Source organism: Pinus tabuliformis, chromosome 6 (assembly GCF_031772625.1).
Source record: "Pinus tabuliformis cultivar Carrire ecotype Pingquan chromosome 6, CPIR1, whole genome shotgun sequence".
Taxonomy (NCBI): Eukaryota; Viridiplantae; Streptophyta; class Pinopsida; order Pinales; family Pinaceae; genus Pinus; species Pinus tabuliformis.
Genome location: NC_142292.1, coordinates 348,049,095 through 348,073,256, shown reverse-complemented (window position 1 = coordinate 348,073,256; position 24,162 = coordinate 348,049,095). Strand labels below are relative to the sequence as shown.

General features: G+C 35.8%; 1 pseudogene; it reads left to right on the top strand.

The window, feature by feature from the left end:
• The first annotated feature begins 4,001 nt into the window (after positions 1-4,001).
• Positions 4,002-24,162, top strand: LOC149258736 (proline-rich receptor-like protein kinase PERK15; annotated as a pseudogene).

Here is a 24,162-nt window from a genome sequence, read left to right as displayed (position 1 = left end):
AGGAATGCTGTGCTTCAAAGCATTGTTTCCCGTAGCCTTGGTACTGGTGTAAGGACCATGTCGGAGTGGTCGGAGCTTCTGATGGGCTCTTGTAAGGCGTTCTTTCTGCAGATGTAACCAAACTTTGTTGCCCACCTGAAACTTGTGTGGTATCTCTGTGGGTGAGGAGAAGTTGTTCATGTGTTCTGTCATGACCGTATCCCTTTGCTGATGCTGCTGCATGGAGGAACCCTTTGCAGGGGTCATGGATGTAGCAACGATCTTCCCCTTACTTTGGGAGTGAACTAGACAGATAAATTTCCTGGTCTGGGAGATGAGCTTGCTGCCTTTCTTATCAGCGATCAAAGATGTGGCAGTAGGTGGGGCTACCTCCGGTATCCTGTATAATGAATTATTTAAAGAAATAATGATAGCACGAGGCCTTGGCTCATACACAGCATGTCGCCTCCACAAGTATGGTTGGCCTAATAATACATCACAAACATCCAGAGGTGTAACATCACACAATACCTCTTCTGTGAAGGGCTTGATGCTGTAGGGAAGGCGACACTGCTGGCGAACTTTGAGATCTCGTCCTTCATGAAGCCACCCGATACTGTACGGTTGTGGGTGTGGTGTAGTCGGTAGGCCCAACCGCTTCAAAACCTCTGCTGAAACGAGGTTCTTTTGGCTGCCACTGTCGACAATGAATTGTAGTGGCGAACCATTCACCCACATCTGTGAGTCGAAAAGATGCTCCCCTTCCTCTAGATTTTCGGGCTCATATTTCTAGATCTTGGCGGTGGCAAAAGTGGCGCTGGGATCCGCATCAATGATCTGCTTCCCTTTGCCATTCCCCTTGTCGGGTTCTGGCTCAGGGTCAGAACATGTATCTGATTCGGAAGCCTTCAACTCGGCCACCAGCGACTGCTTGGTCCGACACTCACTTGTGTTATGAGTGGGACTCTTGTGGAACTCACACCACTTTCCTGTATCCTTCTTCGGCTTCGTGGTATTGTTCTTTTCCTGCGGCTTTGACGGGTTGTCTTGGGTCACCCCGCCTTGGCTTTGTCCTTTGGGCTTCGGATTTGCAGATCCAAAGTCTCGCTTCTTCTGTTTGAACTTTTGCTCGATTTTGACAACGTATCGGTATGCTGTGCCGAGTGAGGAGATGTTCAATAACCCCATATCTTCCTAGATGTATCTGTGTAGGCAACCGCGGTATTTGAGTACCAGATGCAACTCAGAATCTTTGATACCCAATTGTGTGCGAAGGGTATGAAAAATGTTTGTGAACTCCGGCACATCTTGGTCTCGTCCCTGCCGCAGTGTGGTCCATTTGATGTATTTGTCCTCATAGCTTCCGACAGGATAGTACTGCTCCTTGATGGCATCCCAGAAGTCATTCCAAGTGGGTGCGGCTGAAAATAGTGAGCCTGTACTTTCATCCTTCTGCTCGCAGTAGGTTTCCCACCAGTCCTTGACGTGGGGGGCTGCTTTCAGAAGAGCGAAAAAAATCTTTTCCCGATTTGAAAATTCATGAACAGAAAAATACCCATCTAGCAGATTTAACCATTTATCTATGGCATCTGCGTCTATTTGACCCTCGAAGATGGGGATTTCAAAATTAACTTGTACCTTAAACGGTGTGGCATTTCCAGAGTCGTTGTTGGAAGCCGATGTGTCGCCTCTAGGTAGCCGCTGAAGAATCTGCGCAAAGCTATCCATCATCGCGTTCCTTTGTCGCTTGAGGGCTTCTTCGAGCAACATTTTGATAGGATCTCCTGCTCCCTCGTCTTTCTTCTCATCCGCCATTGGAGGCTGTCGGGATTTGCGAGGTTGGTCTTGCAAAGGTTCGACCAGTTCAAGCCCTAATTCCTTATATCCCGACCTCGTTGGGGACATGCAAAGAAAAACAGAGAAAAAGCAGACCGCTCTGATACCACTGATCCAGATTTAAATAGGAATGCAACAAATTACAGAGATAACCATATACACAAAGATGCGATAACCATAAATACAGAGATGCAACGGAAATAATACTTCATTTCATTACTGTAAAATACTGAAATGTGCTTACAAACAGAAATAGAAATAAACCAGCTAGGGCGATGGTAGCTTATCTCTGAGAAGAGATGTGGCGGCTACATGCCTCTGAACTGTTCTGAACTATGTTACAATGAGGCTCGAAGGCCTATTTATTGTTGAGAAACAATGGAAAACCCTTCACATCCCGAAACCTAACCCTAGAAGATGAAACGCCAAATTGTGGGCCCCGTTTGGGTAAATTGGTACATCAATTTCCCGGGGTCGTAACTTTGGCATACGATCTCCGTTTGACGCGTACAATAGCTCGCTAGAAATGTCTATCCGAGTACTACCACTTTGGGAGGCAACATCGGTCCATGGACCGATGTTGCCCCAGATTCCCCAAAAAACATTGTTTAGGGCCTCAAAACGGCTCCGGAAGTTCAGGACCCGAAAAACTGCTAAAAATAGTAAACTGTGCTACAATTTAGGAAACTGAAAAAGCTGAAAGAGAAAGTTGTGGGGGTCCAAATGGGGTAGGTGGGTGGCCACCAACATCCACCTGGATCAAGAAGGGGGAAACTTAGATGCTAATCTGCAGGGGGAAAGGGTTGAGCCATACTTGCCACCTTCCCCTATAAGTCTCACAGTCCGCCCGATTCCCAACATCATTCCACCCACTCCACAGTTCACCTCGCCATCATCGAAAGCCCATTCACGCACCTTACATTCCAACAAATCCATCTCTAGCAGCCTACCCCTACAACAACAGTTCCCAGGCCCTAGCACAATGCAGGCTGATACGCTCCAGCACTGGTCGTCAGCGCAATTGTTTTCATTTATCCAGTAGGCAGCACAGAGGGCCGAAAGGATACATGAGGACCTGGCCCTGGAACATGAACAACAAACAAAGCAGTTGCAGGTGGTGACAGAAGATCATGATCACCTGTGGCAAGCAAATGCTGGATTGCAGGCCCAGGTCGACCAAGTCACACAACGGTTTAGATCACTATGGCCGACCATCATCAAGGCAGATACCGAAGGACCGACAGACATGGCTACCTGCACGCTGGTCAGTTGTTGCGACCACATCCAGGAGGCATATTCACGCCTGACAGCTACTTATGCCGAGATGAAGAGGAAATTGGAGACGGTGAGATCTGCACTACCGGATCCAATGGCAATTTACGCAAGGACGGTCGAGGGAAAGGTCACGGAACTAGAAGCAAAGAAGAAACCTTTAGCCGATGCCCTTGCCGATGGATAAGCCCTGATGAACAAGGTCCATGACTGGTCTAGTAGTCTGGCACTGAAGAACCACTTGGTTTACCCCCTCAGAGAGCAAATACAGACCTTGTTTTCCAGCACGAAAGATTGTACAAACCCCACCCAGCTGCAGCAGATCAACGATCAAATTGACACCCTTCAGGCTCAGGTTGATAGTATTGAGGAGGAGTCTACGAGGACGAAAAATATAATCAGGGATCTGCAACCACCAGTTTGAATGCAGGTGTTACTTCTGAAGGAGGTGTGTGACTCCAGCGGGCAGCAATGGAGCGACCTGCAAAGCTAGTGGCCAACCGAACTAACGTCGCACTCGGCTGAAGTGTTTACTCAGGTCGTCGATGCAATTCTTGGACGGTGGGACATTGCCGTTCAAAATTATACAATGTTCAGGTAGCAGACCACAACCTCTGTCCCGGAGTTGGAGCCTTCGTTTGGAACGGGGGAACCTCAAGGGCGAGAAGGTGCAACAGAAACGGATGCCACTTCACAAGAAATGATCGAAGCAGAAGAAGCACCCACACAGCAGACAACAGAACCAACGCAGGTAATAGCGCAGTCGCCACCCACAAGATCACCAGGACTGACATAGGCTGAAATGACTTGATTCGGGGATGAGTCAAGGAATTGTGGTTGGGGCCTGTTGGGGCCTTCGGTTAAATTTTGAAAAGGGTTTTGACCAATTTGGCTAACCAAGGGATGAGAAGGAAATGGGTGGAAGCAACGGTTGGTTGGCAGAACAAGCAGTTGCACAAAAGTTGCGGCAAGGTGGCAGCAGAAGGCAAAGGCAGCCGAGGGGGTGGGAAGGTGCAGAAGCAGTCGAGGGGAAGAACAACCGAGTAAGAACTAGTAGTCTAGGTAACAGAGAAGGATATAAAAGGAGAAGACCAGGAAAGGAGTGGGGATAGATTTAGCGAGGTTAAGGAGAGAAGCAGCAGGGCTGTGAGAGGAGGTGAAAGGATCCCCAGTTGCGGCAGACAGAGGGAAGGTTACAGGACCCTAGAAGACTTGGTCCCTGAAGATGAGTCGAACCTATGGAATTGAGCTAGGTATTTCATGTAGTTGTTTGCAGTGGAAGCCGAGTTATATTGTAATGTTTGTTATTAAGATTAATATAAAGAACGACTAAGAGCGGTTGCGACTTGTGATGTATCTGGGCCTTGTGTATGATGAATCTTTAAATTTTTTAATGTCTTATCAATTGCATGTAATCAGTAGTCCTTATATTATCACGAGTATGTTGTTGTCTCTATGTTATATGTAATGTGTCCATGCATGTGATCGAATGCAACCCGGTTAATACTTTATTGACTCCATGTTGAACCCTTCTCCCTTTTGGTTGTAGCATGCCTCGGGTGAGACTCCTTGCCCTTTGGGGTAGTGAAAATGTTGGCGTTGTCCTAGACTACAACGGACTATTGTTGGCCTCCTATGCCTGAACCCAAGGTCTTCCCCCTGATGACTCTTTCGAGCCAACAAGTGGTTGGTTTGACGAAGAGGGTAAGGACTTTGAGTGTATGGGAATAGGCTGTGAAGCAGCATCATTGTTTGAAATATTATGAGTTTCCTCCTCAACGTTTTCCTCAATGATTACTACAGGTTTTCTATGTTTTTGTTTTTGGTTTTGTTTTTCTAGTTGTATCACCTTTCCTAATCTTAGTTGGAGGTCATTTGACCCCAACTGGCATGGTCTGATAAGTGGGGAAAGGGAGCGGTCCAATAGAATGAATCATTTGTACTGCTTTATTATTTGGGTTGGGCACAGGTTGTGCTAGAAACTGAGGTGGTGGAAATGGTGGTGGTGGTGGTAAAGGTTGTGTCTATTGAGGAAAAGCAACTAGTAATGTAGGTTGTGTCATAGGGTAAGGTGCATATTATGTAGGATATGTCTGGGTAGGCATGGGATAAGAGAAATGAGAGTGTGGTGGTCCTCTCCATCCTTGTTTCCAAGGAGGAGGAGACTATCCAAACTGTGGATGGTACCCATGTTGCCAAGGTTGAGGATAATTCATATTTTGAAAAGAATATTATGATGAATTATGAAAATTAGGATAATATGGTGCAGGTTCAGTAGTCATACATGTACTTACCTGTGGCCATGATTTTCGAGCTCCCATGGCATGTAGTGGCTCAGGTACTGAATGTTCCTCTTCAAATGTTGCTTTCAACCCAAGTATAGATGGGCATTCATCTGTAGAATTTTTACCTGCACATATCACACAGCTATTAACAACCTTGACATTTGTAGGACATTCACGTGAAAGATGTTTTTTTCTATATTTTGGACAATAAATGGATAACGAAGATTGTTCTTCTGCTAGTTTTTGCTGAAATTTTAAAGAATTTATTTGCTTACTAACAGTATTCATGATTTCAGTTTTCATATTATCTATTTTATTTTCCAAACCAATAATCATAGCATCTGTAGACCAAATTTATTATTTCTAGAATTGCATCTAATTCCCTTACCATATATGGATTGATTACGTGAAAACTTCCTGAACAAGTCACAAATTTGGTCAAAGGAAGGTTGAGAGATGTCTCCCTATCCTGGAAAATTCAAATTATTCCTAGAGTCATCCAAAATTCCTCGCAAAAATAAGGTTCTAATAATGCTCAAATCAAATTTTTGTTTGGACCTTTGAAGGATATACATAAATATTTCAAGATAGTCCTCCAAATTTTCATCATCATTTTGTGTGATAGTAAAGATTTCATCTTTCATTTCACGTGTCTTATAATATTCTTGATATTTTTTCATAAAATTCCTCTTCATTTGATCCCAACAAGTGATAGTATTTCCTCCCAACCCCATAAACCAGTGTAAAATTGGGCCTTTATGGGTTGCAGGACAAAGTTTTAACATCTGGGAATCTAATGAATAGTCATAACTCCTACAAATTATGTCAAATTCAAAAAGAAAAGAATCGAGATCCTCGTGTACCTTACCATGGAAATGCAAAAGATCTAAAGGCATAATATTTTTCATTTGAACAATTGTATCATGGTACACAATTGGAAATCCAAAGGTGGATTGTTCTTCTAGTGGTTGATTTTCACCAACCCCTTCACCATTAACATCCTTGTCATTTTTCATCTTCTTTCTTCCAAGAAAGTTGCCTCCCATGGATTGTGAAGATTGACTGTGTTTCAAATGTGATCATTTAGTCCCAATAGTCTTCTTCTTCCCCACTAGTGGTTGTGATACCCCTGAACTATTGTCTCCAAAATCTAGGTGTAAAGTACCAACCTAGTTGTTTTGTGTTTGCTTGGAGTTTTTACCTACGACAGAAGGCCCACTGTAAGAAAATATTTCCAATTTATCAATATTTCATGTGCCCTTCTTGGGCTTCGGGCCCCTACGCCTCCTAGTCTTTCATGTTTAAAAAAAGAAAAATCAAATCAGAAAATTCAGACTGTAAAAAAAACACTTGCTGGAAAAAATTCAAATCCAAATTTAGCTATCTCAAAAAATGTTCCTGCAACAATAAAAAAGTTTACCCCTCCTTAAACACTCAGCAACAGAAGCACACACCTGCTTAACAAAAACAATGCAAAACTCACCTCTATTGGTGAAATAATTTTAATCAGAATTTACCAGAACTTCTCCAAGCACCTCCTCGGTAACGATGCCAAAATGTTGGTTGTCAAGATTGCCCTCAACACTTACTTGTCAAACCAAGAGGTCGAATACTTCGAGGCACAACATAGTCAATGCCAAGAAGGATTGGAAAACCTAGCAAAACCAAACTCTATCTCCAACTAAATATTCAATCTTCCTAAGTTCTGAAAAGAAGATGAAAAAGAACCCTAATTTCATGTTCTTGCACTAGTTGTTATGGCAACACCTAGATCACTCTGGTTACTAGCCACCTTGATCACAAACACCTCAAACAGACTGAGATTATGAGCAAAACAAAATAGTCAAACTAAACACAAGCTTCAATCAATAACTTTGGAAAACATATATTGAAATCACACATGTAATCAAATCATTCATGCACTGTAAAAATATTCAATCAATCTTGTTCTTGTACCATTTGCAATTTCATTCTATAAAATTCCTCACCACTCTCTTTTTAACATTGTGCACTTGAATTATAACCTTATTGGTGTGTTAGGTCAATCATAATACATGCACAATCAAGGAAACTTGCCTTTCTTGAACCAATCAGAAAATGTTCTAAATCCTAGAATCAATCTATGCTTTTAGTAAAGATCAATGAAGAAGAGCTTTCAACTTGCATGCAATAAAAAGAAGCCAAGTCCAAAAGAAAAGATAACACAAAGTAACAAACTCACTCCTTTAATAAGCTTCTTCCCCACACCAACTCATAAAGCAGTGAAGAAAACTTGTCTTACTCATGTAACAATCAAGATACTATGTTTTTCTTTTATTGTTTAGTCATCATGAAAAGACTAGATAATCACATTCATTTCCACTGTAACTTATATCTCTAAAGTATTCACCTGTGGCTTGGTTTTGTCTCATGCCCAAAAGAAAATCAACGAATGGACATATGTCTCTTTCAATTAGAAGATACATTAGGGTCTTGTTCTCACACTAAACCCTGGCATTGCAAATCCTTCAGGTTAAAGACTTTCGAAATCACTGTGTTTTATATTCTTTCAACATCATTATATTGCTTTCACTCAAAACAACACAGAAACCTCAAAAGGACCACTTTTGATATGCAATTTGATAAATAAAACCTAGTATCAAAGACCTTCAAGGTTAATAGTCCATTATATTAAAGTGATTCATTGAAACTTATAGGGTTTTGGAAAACCATTCAAGGGTTTGCTTTAAAACAGGATATATGAGTGTTGGATGAGGTCTTAAATAGAGTTCTAACATCAAACCTAGATTTCACAATATTTCAAATGTAAATACGGTCATCACAAAGAAGAGGCCTAAATCTAGCATCGAGTCATTTCAAAACATTTTCAAATAATCTCAAAGCAACAAGATGTTGAGCTCAACAACTCAAAATAAAGAAAACGATACCACAAGCCTTCAAAAATACACAACGATTGCTTTGAGATCTGGGTTATTTCTTTCTTAAATCAAACACATCATAAACAGAGCCTTTAAATCTCTTGTGCAAGCTTATGGAAATAATGAAAACCAAATCTCACACATGCCACAACCATATAAAGCAAATCCAATCACACAATGTTATTTAATCAAAAGATAATGAGCTAGGTTGGTTGGGCCCTGGCCAACCAACTTGTTTCCTTGTAAGAAAAATAAGTAACTCCAAGATAATGAAATACATGAACAAAATCAAATACACACGAGATTTAAACCTGGCATTGAAACTTCTGTATAAATAAAAATATCAATTCAGTACATCTGATACTTAGTGGTCCAACTCAAGAGAGATTTGGCGATACTTGACTTAACTTTAACAGTATGAAAATGACAATAGTATTGCTAACTTGATGCTTCATATAAATTGACTTATATAGACTTTTTACAAAGAATCCATGGCCATAGCGAGCCATCCTTTACAAAAACAAAATAGAAACAGTTGACAATGACTTCTATCAATAGGTCTTCAAATCAACTTCCTTTGAATGTCAAGATCTGCTTCTCAAGAAAAATCCTCAAACTGGTTTCATTTCGAGAGAAGTTGTGATATTAGAGTTTCTTGCTAAAGACTAGGTGTAAAGAGTGCACCATATTCTCCTCAAAATCCACGAAGATATTTGACAACTCATCTGATAACTAACAGCCCTTATGCTAGTGCAGGAATCCTTTAACCCAATGCAGGAATCTTGAGGTCAAATAGTTGTCTCTTGTTGTACCATATGCACTTCATAATAATGTTAATAATAGATAGAAGGATAAAAAGACTTAGGATAGCATTACTATAAGCATTATTCATTAAAAGATTAATCTAATGAACCTTTTTAAAGATAAGCAAACTTCCTACCTAGATTATCATAAATGCAACAGTGAGAACTAGAAAATGCATGCATGAAGGTCTTTTAAATTATAAAACAAAGGATACAGTGGAGTTTTGTGGGTAAAAACTAAGACAATTCTAGAACTTGACAGAAACATCAAATATAATCTTTACTTATAAGTTATATTTGAATAATAATAGATTATAGTTTAATTATTATATAGTATGACCATTATTATTATAATATTAATTTTCTTAATATTTAGGATAATATTAATATTATTATTATTAATATTAATATTAATATTAGGATTATTATTATTTTTAATATTAATAACCCTAGATTAGGGTTTACCTATTGTAACTAATTTCTAGAAATATTAACTATTAGTAGATATAGATGATTTAATAATCTTATATTGTTTTTGATTATTGACCAAGGATTTTAAACATTATTTATGATTTATTCTAAAAAACATGATCTAATTTACCATTAAATAATTATCAATAAATTACCTATGATGAATAAATTCTAATAATTTTAGTAATGGGTTATCTTTACTCGTAGGTTATATTGGAAGAATAAGGGATTATAGATTATTTATTATATAATATGACCATTATTATTAAAATATCAATTTTTCTTAATATTTGGGATAATATTAATATTATTCTTTTCCTTAAATTAACAATTGAATTTCCTTAATTTACCTTATTTTACTTTCTTCGAGAAATATTAACTAACTAATTTAGTGGTTTGACCTGGTCAAAATTAGCCGTTAGGATTTAGCTGTTGGAATCTCTGCACACTCTATTTATTCTCGCTACGCCAGATCAGTTCTTCATCTTGTCCTGACGATGAACCACACTGGTTGGTTCGAAACGCGTCGACGAAATATTGGTTATGTGATTTTGCCGAAGATTTCTATACAATGTTATGGATCAGAGAAGTCTAAATTCCTTAATAGAAACATCATCGTAATCATTTTGGCTTCTTCTTATAACATTGTTAATCTTTTGTTCTCCAAAGGTCCTACAAAAAACCAATAAATGACATGAGTTAAGAATGATGAATTGTTATAAGAGGGCACACCTTACCATTAATGCTTCTGGGTTATAAGTTGATTTTCTCTAAGTAAAAATCTTTTACATCCTCCATTATTTTAATTAATCATTTAAACTATGTGATTAATGATGACAAATCTAATTTGTTGAGGGGTATTAAATATATAGTTATAAGTCACCATATAATTTCTAAAATGTAAAAACCAAAATACCATAAATCATATTTGTATAATTAATCAATTTTAAAGTAATTAGAAATTATTCAAAATTAAAAAATAAAATTAATGAGAAATTATTCAAAATTAAAAAATAAAATTAATGAGAAATTATTCAAAATTAAAAAATAAAATTAATGAGAAATTATTCAAAATTAAAAAATAAAATTATTCAATAACTAACCGCTTTCCTTTCCTAGAATGGAAAAATGCGTCTACCTAGAGGAGAGAAGAAACCTAGATCCTTTCATAGGATGGGAAAAATGCATCTACCTAGAAGTGAGAAGAAACCTGGAATTTAAGATAACGTAATTCAGACACCATCAAAATCTATTCACAGCTTTCCCTTCATAGAATGGGAAAAATGCATCACCTAGAGGAGAGAAGAAACCTGGAATTTAAGATAACGTAACTCAGACACCATCAAAATCTATTCACACGATTTCTTTTCTTATGAGGTAGACGTCTGGAAAATGCACGTAAATTCATAACTTTTTCCTAATTAACGTGAAGTTTCGTACCTTGCTCCTTCCTGGGTCTCATCATTCCAAAATTGATTATTACTCCTCCACTTGCATGGCAACTGGGCATAACTACACTTCTTCAAAATCATTTTCTATTTACTACATCTTTAGCAAGTAGTGGCCCTTCTCTACACCGATCTAATGATTTAATGCAGAAAGTTCATTCGTTATTGACTCCCAGGTGATGATGCAGAAACTTCAATTAGAATTTTTGTTTTGTACTGAAAATTCTATAAATACAGACCATCGACATAAAGCAGACATTCGACGCAGGCAGAAGGGTTGAAGGGTGGGGACTGTCCAAGGCTGTATATACACTGTGTATATGTACAGTTGTGTGAAATCTACAAGGCATTGACCATGGAGCCTGTGACCAGATCAGGAGTGAAGGAGCACACAGACGAGTGTAGAGATTAATCTGTATATCTACTTTGTCTACAGCACCACCACCCACCATGCAGTTGTCCTCTCCACCTCGCTCATCTGGATCTCCAGCTTTGGCATCTCACACAGGACTCAGCAACAGCAGTATTATGATTATTGAGATTGTGGTGGTCGGTGTGGCTGAAGTTGCGTTGGCCTGCGTCCTCGTAGCATGGAGGAGTTCTGGACGGTACCTTCCGAACCCACCTAACCCTCGCGAAGGTATGTTACTCTGTAACCTTATGCATGATTTGATTTTGGTCATTTTCAAATCAGTAATGAAAATATGGAAGCATCAGATAGCATTATAACAAGAATATTATAAGTGTAGTCCGCCCTAAATTTTGTTCAGCTTGCTCAATTACATGACCTATGGAGTGGCAGCCTCCACAAATGTTTCACCAAATCTTTTATTTATTTATTTTCAAATAGAGTGTTTGACATGTCGCTTATTTTTAGTATTGGCTGACTTTTTAGCGGAGGGAATAATATTTTCAGTATGAAAAAGGATGGTTTTCGAAAGGCTTGCATCCAGACCATGCAAACAAACTCATTTCAACTATTGATGTGGATCTACATTATTACCCGCGGTATCAGATGAAAAAAATTGTATACAGTTTTGATTACATGTTTTTTTAGGTTGGGTGTTTTGCATAATGGTGGTTTCCACAAGTGTTTTTCAGTTTGGTATGTACGACATGTCTCAAGGTATATTTTGATTTCATACAATTATTTACAAATAAAAATAAAAATAAAAATAAAATAATAACATTAATAATTATAATTATTAATTACTAATGATGAAATTAGTTACAGTGATTTTGGATCTATTAAGTGTTTAAAGGGATAAAATCTTTTAAGGTACAAATCTTTTTTCAAATTTTGCATTTAAAAATGAGGTTTGTACCTTGAGACATTTGATCCTCTTAGCGTTTGATAGATCCAAGAGTTAAAATGGATCTACGTTGGTTTCAACTTTTAGAGATTGGGACATTGGTAGTAGGTTTGGGGAGAATCTCGAAACCTTTGGGTTCGATGGTGGTTGCACTTGTTGCTTTTGTGGTGGATTGTAATGATTGGTTTCCTCATCATGGTGGCATATCTTGGATGATAGAGGTTTTGGTGTTAGAAGTTTATGGTCTTGATCATGAGTAGAATTTTGAGATTAAAAATGGACCTCAAAACAAGAAATGTACTAACAAAATCAATTTTAGAAGAACCAATAAGATTCAAGTTAGAAATGTACTAACAAAATCAATTTTAGAAGAACCAATAAGATTCAAGATGATGATCTCATCCTTAGAGGTAAACATTTTTGGAAGAAAAATGAATAAAACTATTGTTTTTATCATATTTTCAATAGATTTTCTTATAGGTTTACGCAAATGTCAAGTGCAGGCTCCCACTTTGCACACCTTTAAGGGGATCCAAAGCAAAAAAATTGAAAATACATGAAAACATGTTTCAAAGATGTTATTTTCATGTATTTTCAATTTTACTTAGTGTGGTTCCACTTAAAAATGTGCATTGTGGATGCTCGTTGGATGTGAAATTAAATTTAACATGAAATAAGTGTTTGGACTTGCCATTTAAGTAAATTATGAGTGCATAAATAGAAAACAAAATTAATAAATAATTCATTTCTTTTACTTTAAAAATTCACATGTATTACAAAAACAAATTACTTTAATCTTTTTTCACTAGAAAAGACGTTTGCACCTCAAGTGACTATCCCTTTCCTAGAGGTAAGATAGATAACTCTAAATAAGTATATATATATATATATATATATATATATATATATATATATATATATATATGATGATGATGATGATGATGATGATGGTTAACGTCTACTAAGACTAAATTTTGGTCTATCGGACCTAAAGAAACGAATTATTTAGTTTGATTTAAGATTTTATTCCTATGCTCAAAAAGCTTGGAGAGAAACCTCTCATGCTCATTGTAATGTTGACATCGTAAAAGGCTAGGAAGGTCAGTATTGCAACAAAGATTTTGAAACTGAGATCTAATGTGGTTGTACGCGGGACACTCTAAGAGGAAGTGATTTTCTTCCTCGATGTTCGTATTCTCACAGTGGTGGCAGAACCTTTCCATCCATGGTGTTTTAGGAACTGCCCAAAGACCCATTTCACTATGGAGCTCATGAGAGTTCGTTCTAATCTTGGCTATATTAATTTTCTTCTTTGAGCTAGCTAAAACAGAGAGATACTTTTGATCTTCTAGGGTGGGGTTGATGACCTCCTTATAATATCTTAATTTTCTTTTAGCTGCTAAATCTTTCTCACACCACATTTTTTCTTTGAACTTAGAAGTAACAATATTTTTAATGTTATTAATGTTTTGCAATGCAACATTCTCGTTGATCTCCCAATAGTTTAACCAGGCCTTGGTGTCTTTATACCAACCTCGTTTGAGCCTTAGGTGGTTTTGGCTGGAATTTAAAACTAGCTTAGGAAGTCTATGGTCTCCTATGTTATTGAGTTTGTGCTTGTACAATAGAAGCCTAGTCATAGATAGGCTCTCGATAGGGGAAAGGCCCACTTCTATAAGAAGAATAGGATAGGGTGTGTTGCTTTTAATTTTGAGGTTATACGTTATAAAACACTTCTAGATTTACTCAATCTTTCTCCAGGATTCTCTAGAGATGCCACAACCCCAAACCTCACATCCATATAACGTAATCAGAGTGACTAAAGTTTCAAAGAGGAACTTCTTTCTATCCCACATTACGAGGTTTGTCGTTTACAATTATTTTCAAGACCACAATAAGCTTTCCATCCCCCATTAATCCTTTTCTCAATGCTATAGTTCCAGTTGAGCTTGTGATGAATATCAATTCCTAGGTACTTGTAGGAAGACACTTCCTCTAGGTTACTATTGTCATACATAAAATTAGCGTAAGTGTTCTTCTTGGATTTGATAATCATAACTTTTGTTTTGTCAGTGTTAACAATCATACCCATGGTAGAGTAGAAATCCTTAAGAAGTCTAAGTTTCTTATCAAGATCAGATTGGTACCTTGCAAGAAGAACAATATCGTCAGTGTAGAGAAGAAGGATGATGACTATCCCAGCTAAGATCGTGCCAACACATCCTACTTCCTCTAAACAACCTTCTAGCTTGTCGATGTAAATGCCAAATAGGGTAGGGGAGAGGGGGCAACCTTGTTTAACCTGATATTACACTTAATATCTTTCGACCAACCCTCATTGCTTTTTAACTTGGCAATTACATTCTCGTATAACCTTATAGCGATAGCTCTCAACTCAAAAGGAACCTTTAGCTCTTCTAATCTGTTCCAAAGGTTGTTTCTAGGAACTGTATCGAAAGCCTTTATAAAGTCCACAAAGAAACAAAAGAGATTGGATTTATCATTGTGACATTCATCCACAATGATCCTAAGCATAACGAGGTGGTCTGTTATTGAGTACTACTTTCTAAAACCCGCTTGGCCTTTAGCCCGCTTACCTTCACTTTCAAGCCATATGCTCAACTTCCTTTCCAAAATAATATCATATAACTTGGCTAGGAGAGGGCTGATCATAATTGTCCGATAATTAGAGGGGTTATTTGTATCCCCACTTTTAAAAATAGGGATAATGAGGCTTTGAGTCCATGGTTTAGGGAACCCTTGCTTGACCGCTTGATTGAAAAGCTTGTGAATGTGGGGGGTGAGCACATGACCTCCAATTTTTAAGATTTCCGCCTGGTAACCTTCAATGTCCTTAGCTTTCCCATCAGCCAAGCGATTAACCCCAAAATCAATGTCGTCTAATGAGAAAAATTCTTTCGTTGTGAGCAGCGTTTCAAAGTTATCCATGACATTTGGAGATTCATAAAGCTTTTTAAGATAGGAATTTAAATCGTGTAAAGAAATTTTATTATTATCTTTAGTTTTCCTAGTTAGAATCTGCCTCCAGAATTTCTTAGGAGCTACCTTAGGGAGGTGTAAGAGATTCTCTTGTCTTTTACAAATATACTGCGTTTTTTTCCTTTTAGCTAGGGTTTGTATATTTTTATCTTGCCAATTTTAAGAGATTCATCAACAGCTTCCTTAATTGCTCTCCTCACACTTTTACAATCTTTGTCATACCATGGGTTGGTTTTGCTATTTCTTTTATTACTTGAAACTTCAATTGAGAACTTGTTAATAGAATATGAGAGGGTTGTAGTAAAATTATGATAAAGATCTTCTATGTTGTCTATACTAGATAAAGGAAGCAAATTAGTTTTTAATTCATTTAGAAATAGATCTTTTTTATTTCTATCAAAGATTAACTTCTTTTGGCTATAAGGATTATCTTCTATGGGATCTCTATGCATGAAAAAATTGAGAGTTATAAGTAAAGGCCTATGATCAGAGTCAGGCTCGTGGTTGTTTAAGATGTTAAAATTTGTTATTTCATTGTATAGAGGGAGATCAGAGATAACATAGTCTACCATGCTGCTACCAAGCCCATGGATGCAGGTCATCTGGCTAGAATTGGGCCACTTCTTTAGACCGTTGCAAATTATGAGATCCTGAGCACTACAGATCTTGACTATCTACAACCCAAACAAATTCTCCTCGAGGTCTTCAAAGCTCCTTTTGAACCCACTAGCCAAAGGAAGGACTTCGTCTAACCAAAGAGGATTATGGTTGGAATGATTGCTTGAAGAATAGCTTGGTTGCTTGAAGTTCAAGCATTAAAGTCACCCATTAAAAGGATATTGCCTTCATTCCTTAGGCTAGAAATATCATTCTCTAAATCATTGTAAGGACTATTTTTATCTAGATTCTTTTTCTTATAGAAGTTAGAATTGATGGGGGGAAATAACAGATTGCTATGTAGGTCTTTTTATCATAAATGTCAGTAATTTCTATCCATCTATATTGGTTGTACGGGTCATTTTTATAAATCCTAGCATGGGGAGAGATGCTCTTCTTAATGTAACAAGCTATACCCCCAATGCCTCTATGGGAGGATCGCTTATTCCAAGTAGACCATAATGAAAAGCCATCTATGTTAGGGACCTTAGATTCTTCGTGCTCCCAAGTTTCAACAATCAAAATAATATCAACATCATTCGAGATCCAACTTAGCTTGGGGCCTTTGTTCCATGGAAAGCCTCGACAGTTCCAAGAAAGAATCCGGAGCATGTTGAATTGCTATATATTATTATCTTTTTGGTTTCTATCTCGAAGAACAGATTTTCTATTTCTGATTATTGCCCATTTTCCTTCCTTCCTAGCTTCCTTTACCTTTTGAACCTCCTTTCTCAATTTTGCTTGATCTTCTGGAATGAGATCTTCATTTATAAATATTCTCGTTCCTTTTAGACTTGAGGTTTTACTAAGTATGTCATACTTATGGTCAGTAGAGCTCACCTTTATTCAGATCAGCCTTCCTTTATTCTCAGTTAGTTTCCCCAACCTTGTTGCTTCTGTGAGACACATTGTTTCAATTTGTAATCTGTTATGTAATTCTGTCTGGGCTATGGCTAAAGTATCCTCGTCTACCTCCTCTTTCAAATCGAATATTATAAGGTTCAAGGCCCTTTTGTTATGCTCATGGTCTAATTCTATCAATTTTTTCATTTCATCTTTAATTGGTTTGATATCTAATTTACCTGCCACACTATTTAGGGTGAGGCGGCTATTAACTTTTTCTTCTAGCTCTTTAATCATGTCCTTCATTTTAAACTCTCTAAAGTATCAACATCTACTTGCTGGATGTTTGGTTTATATCTTGGTTTTGTTTTTCTATAACCTGCAACCTAGTCTCCATTGCCTCTGTCTTATTCTCCAATAGTTCTATTTTATTTTTTATTTTTTTTTGGATCTTGTCTTCAAGAGATGTGAATTTATTTTTCAGCATGGCTGCTAACTCTGTTTGTAGCTTGACTTCACTTTCTTCTCTACGTTTCTCTAAAGACTCTATATACTCATAGAGGCTCTATAGAATAACTGTGTTAGGTCTGCCTTTGGTAATCTTTGGTAATTGTGGTGAATTATTCATACTTGAAAATATATGAGCATATATGTATTAGAAAAATATAAGAAATGTGTACACCTGATATCAACAAGCCGGACCGTAGACGCACGTGCCCCAGATTGTTTTTCTATTACCGTAGAGAGACCGTGAATTATTACCGCAGAGAGATCGTAAATACATCACCCTAAATTATTACTATAGAGAGATCGTGAATTATTACCGCAGAGAGATCGATAACACGTGCCCCGGATTGTTTTTCTATTACTGCAAGAGATCGCGAGTTATTACCGCAGAGAGATCGTAAATTATGACCGCAGAGATCGTAAATTATTACCGCAGAAAGATCGTAAATACATCACCCTAAATATAGACCTTCTTACACAAAAATATCATTAGAAAAATCATGACTTGTGAAAACCTAAATCCCAAAAGCCTCAAACCATACATTTGATTATTTTATCTCAATTTTATTTTAATCATTTTTTAATTTCTTTTTTAAATTAATTTGTTTTTGTTTTTGTTTTTATGTAATTTAGTGGAGTAAATTGATATTTTATATCAATTTTATTTTAATTATTAATTTTTATTTAAAAATTTATTTTTAAAAAATCATTTTATTTTTATTTGTTTTTATGTAATTTGTTGACTCAAAATGTTTATATAAATAGTATGAATCCATCTAACCGATTTAATCCCTTCGGAAGCTTGATAGATCTATAATATAATATATAAACCAATTGTAATTTTCATTGTTTAAATTGCATTTGTGAATGTATAAAATAGATTCAATATCTTCAAAATTTACTTGCATATACACTACTTAAAATGTTAACCATAATTTTTTTGTTTTCTATTTATATTATTTGTATATAGTTTTATTTTTTAAACTACCTTATTTCTCTATTAAGTTGATAGAAGATTATGTTAATTCATATGGATATTGAAATATTTTATTTATGGTTTAGACTGAGTGAAATATTTTTACCACTTCTTTTTAGCATGGCCACTGAGAGTGAGTTGATGTTTTATAATACTTTTAATTAAATAAACCAAACACATATATTAGATTTTTTTTTGTTGTATCAACCATTTTTTTTAAGAGGGACACACGTCAACTCACGTTGAGCACGGAAGCACACACAAAATTACACATCGTCATCATATTCGGAAGCACACACAAAATTACACATCGTCATCATATTAGGCTATAGAATGAGCTACTTAACTCAACAAAACAACACATTACAATCTCTACGTCAATTCATGTTGAGCACGAAGGCACACACAAAATTACACATCGTCATCATATTAGGCTATAGAATGAGCTACTTAACTCAACAAAACAAGACATTACAATCTCTTTCATACTATGCTAAAAACATAATAAATATATTAACAATATTAACCTTTATTTTTATAATAAAAAATATTACAAAATATATTTTAAATAATTATATATATATATAAATATAACTAAATTTAAATGAGTATTATAATATTATTTTCTAAGGAAAAGACATCCTTAATTTTGTATTATGAAAAAGGAACATAATAACATTTTGCATATACGGCAGGTATTAAGGAAATAATGCATAAGCCATTAAACTAAAAAACACTTATAAAACTAATCAAAGTTAATTGTTAAAATAATCAAAAACACTTATAAAACTAATCAAAGTTAATTGTTAAAATAATAAAAAACACTTATAAAACTAATCAAAGTTAATTGTTAAAATAATCACTTTTTTTTAACATTTGTCCATAAACAGTTCCCTTAAAAGAAAAAGAAACAGAATTCTCAGATACATATCCTGTTTTTATACTCCTACTCTATTCTCTTTTAATACCCCTATTCTATCACATACCTAGATCTCACCGGATTTAATTCCTTTCTAAATATGGATTACGATACCAAACTATGCCACAACATCTCATTTGCTTGGTTAGTGTTGAAATAATTATTATAATATAACAAAATTATGAAAATAAACAAAGATATGAAAATATGTTATAATGGTAAAGCACATTTTTATGCGTAAAGACGGATATTTTAAACAAAATAATATTATAATATTCTTTATATATATATATATATATTTTAAATCTAAGTAATATTTACTAAAAGACAGTATATTATAATATTATGCCAAAGAATAAGATATATGGAAGCAAGGGTTTAAACAAAAGTAATATTATAATATTATTTCATTATTATAAAGGACCGATAGTTTAAACAAACGTTATATTACAATATAATATTATGCCAAAGAATAAGATATAGGGAAAGAGGGGTCTAAACAAAAATAATATTATAATATTATTTCATTACTATAAAGGACAGATAGCTTAAACAAATGTTATATTACATTATTATTTCAAAATATAAATATATGAAGGGAGGAGTCAGCTTCAGAGAATCCGGCTCACAAACGGTAAATCATGGTTTAAATAATATATAAATTAGAAATGGTTATGTGTATGAAAGCCTCTAGGGAGTTGAGTATGCATTGAGTCCACTAAAATATAACCCTATTTAATGGAGCAACAATGAGTCCTTTTTACAGCTGTTTGATTTTTTTGTTTATGTTAAATGTAAATGCATTAAAAAAAATTTAAAGTATAGTTTAGTTTAAATTATAGATGAAATAAAAAAAATTACGAAATTTCTCAATATAATTTCAAATAAGATTATGTTTTTTAAAATATTTTTTTGAATGTATAAATATATTCAGTACTCTAAAATATACTTGGACACTCAAATTATACAGATTAAACAATTTAAACTTAAGTTCTTAAAAATCTTTATCAATTTAAAATGTACTTGAAAAAGATTTATTTTATTTATAAGTTGAACCACTTAATTTGATAATTATGATTTTTTTTGTTATTTAAAATATTTTTTTAATGTATAAATATATTCAGCACCCTAAAATATATCTAGACACTCAAATTATACAGATTAAACAATTTAGACTTAAATTTTTAAAAATCTTTATCAATTTAAAACACATTTGGAAAAAATTATTTCATTTATAAATTGAATTACTCAATTTTATAAAATCTTTCACCCATAAATCATGGCAACCACTTGTTGACATAACCAGCGCAAGTTAGTTTATTTATTAATTTTAAGCTGAGTTGACTTGGTTAAATTTATTTATTTATTTTAAACTCTGTTGGGTAGACCAATTTTATTTATTTAAAATTAAGTTGGTTAGACCAATTTTTATATATTTATTTATTTTAAAATGAGTTAGATGAACAAATTTATAATGCAAATTATATGGATCTGCATATCTCTAAGGAGCACCTTTCATATGCAATGAGTAGTGGGTTTAGAAGAGTTCATTATTTTTCATTTGCAATGCGTAGTGGGTTTAGAAGAGTTCACTATTTTTAGTTGATGGCAAATATAGCTATATTATGGTTAATTTTTTATTCTATGAAGCTATGTGTTTTTCTTTTGGTGTAGTATAACACAGTAATTTTCTATTTGTGCAACCTTTACAACCTATTTTACTAGAATCTATTTTACACTTCATAGCTTTAGTTTCCAGCACTCTTAGTTACAAAAACCTCCCTTGCTTGAGCCACAAGAGATCTGGTCTAAAGAAATTAGTAGTTGACATTGGTTGATAACAATCGTTGACCTCTTAATTATCTAAATCTATCATTTAGAAACCTGAAATTGTTATATATTCAGGATAACAAATTGAATAATAACACATATCTCAAAATATAGTATAAACTTTCTTTATCAGTAATAGATCAACTATCCTTTGGCATAGGTTGGATTTTCTAAATTTCTTTGCTTTACACATATCATCGCTTGCAATCCCAAATTAGCTGACATTTAGATTAGCAACAATATATTCTTCTTCCTGTGCGGAGACTCCTCCCAACCTCTGTTGACATATCAATTGACACTAATGTGTTCCTATAATTTTTTGGGGGAAAAAGCTTTAAAACTTAAGTAATCAGATATTTAGTGCCAAAAGCTTTAAAACTTCAAGTAATAAGATATTTAGTTAATTGTTTTGAATCTCGCACATTCTTCCAACTCAATAATAAGGATAGAGCAACATTATTTTTCCCTGTTTAGGAAATTGCTACAATTCATATTTCAGTTAACTCTTCTCTTTGACATTGTGCAGATGACCTTTATGGGCGAACACCTCAATACCTGCCTTATTTTCCTGGCATTAAGACAATCACTCTTTGGGGGAATAATGATGTCAAAATTAACTCACCTCCATCCCATCCAGTTCATCTTGGCAATACGTTTGAACCTCAACCATCACCTCGTGTGTCCATGCCACATCCTCCAACTTCCCAACCTGTACTTAACAGTGGAGTCGCTTCAAACTCTAGTTTTCCAGCATCACAACAGCCATTACCTCCTCCACCTCCTGTATTGATGCCATGTCCTCCACCTTCCCGACATATATTTAACAATGGAGATGATTCAAGGTCTGGTTTTCCGGCATCACAACAACCATTACCTCCTCCACCTCCTGTATTCATGCCGTGTCCTCGACCTATCCAACCTGTAGTTAGCAGTGGGGATGATTTAAGCTCTGGTTTTCCGGGATTACAACAGCCATTACCTCCTCCAACTTCCGTATTCATGCAATCTCTTCCACCTCCCCAACCTATATTTCGCAGTAGAGATGATTTAAGCTCTGTTTTTCCGGTATCACAGCAGCAATTACCTCCTCCTCCTCCAGGCATTAGTCTTGATATCTCAAAAAAATTCACCTATGAAGAGTTAGAGGTTGCTACAGATAGCTTCTCAGAGACCAATCTATTAGGACAGGGGGGTTTTGGATATGTATACAAAGGCATTCTTCCAGGAAACAAAAATATAGCGGTGAAGAAGCTAAAAGTTCGTGGGAGCGAGGGAGAATGTGGCTTTCAAGCAGAAGTGGAAATAATCAGTTGTGTGCATCACCGCAACCTTGTCTCATTGCTGGGTTACTGCATAGTTGGTAGCCAACAATTGCTTGTTTATGAGTTTGTTCCTCATAATACACTAGAGCACCATCTACATGGTAAGTCATATGTGTAACAATTCTTCCATTATTCACTTATGATTTTGACTAGAAGCCAGCTGTTCCAACATCTGCGTTGGGTGAGACCTTCAACACTTCATTTGTGCATGTGTAATGCTAAAGAAACGCAGAAAAGAGCCCACAATTTAATTTTCTTAATTTTAACATAATGTCTAACAAAAAAATGCTAGTATTAAGCATTTTTAATAAATAGCGTAGATCCATTTTAATCTTCAATCTGTCATGCATTTTAAAAAAAGAAAACAAAAGGCTTACATATCCTAGGATAAGATGAATCAATGCTAGTATCCTTTTACGTACGAGGAAAGAGTATTTCAGTAAATGTCAAATTGCTTCATGCTAGTAAAGTCACTTGAAGTATAATTCTCTATGATTTCCAATAAAGTTTATATTTTATGGCAGCTGAAGGTCAGCCTAGCATGAACTGGCCAACTAGATTGAAGATTGCAATTGGAGCAGCTCGTGGACTTGCTTATCTACATGAAGACGGTATGCTATATTGCTTTTGTCTTCTTACTTTAAGACTCTTTTATTATATATTTTGACATTGTTCTAAATTGCAGGTTATCCGAAGATAATGCATAGAGACATCAAAGCTTCAAATATTCTACTAGACTCCAACTTCGAAAAAAAGGTAACCTTATGTTCATGGTATGTTAAACCTCACAGTATATGCTGAAATCTGATATAATCTGTTGTCACAGATTGCAGACTTTGGCCTTGCAAAACTTGCTTCAGAAGGTTCTCCTCGTGTCAACACAAGGCCTAAGGGGACTTTTGGGTAAATCTCTTTCCAGTGCATTTTGACTTTGTAGATACCTTTTGTACCTTTAAACTGGAGCTCTCAGTCCCTATTGTTGCCTGGATAGGTATTTGGAACCAGAATATGTGTCAAGTGGGGAACTGACAGATAAATCTGATGTTTTCTCTTTCGGTGTCGTGCTGCTTGAATTGATCACTGGCCGCCGGCCTCTAGATCTAACTCTATCATTTCCGGAAAGTAGTCTAGTCTATTCGGTTAGTACTTCAAATCGGAACTTATTTGTATACTGTTTTGACTGCTTAAATCTTCATGCAAATTTGGGTTAGAATTTATTCTAGGTGGTCTATGTTTTTTATCACTCTGTAGGCCCGACCCTTGCTTGCTCGAGCAATGGAAGATGGCAATCTAGATGCCCTTGTTGATCCCCGCCTACAGAACAAATATAATGTGAATGATACGATACGGGTAGTTGCATGTGCAGCTTCTTGTATTCAAAAGTTAGCAAGAAGCCGCTCGCGTATGGAACGGGTACAGTCCTTGCTTGCATAAGTTATTGACCTTCAGACGGTTTTTTTTCCTTCAAAGTTCAAACTGATGGCATCATGATGCTTTCTGGGGAGGATTTAGTTGTAGAAATACCCGATCTGACAGCAATTATGTTTTTCAGATAGTTCGTGTCTTGGAAGGTGATGTTCCTCATAGCATTCTTCACAACGGAGTCAGTCTGCCGCAGAGTACTCTGTAGGTCTCAGTGGGAGGATCTGTCTGTGTCGCTAGCCAATATAATGAAGACACTGAAGAATCTCAAAAGATTGACTTAGGAAGTCAGGAACATGGTAGTGTGAGTACAGTGGCTCTACCAGTGAATGGGGTAAACCAATCTGTTTCTAGTAGATAA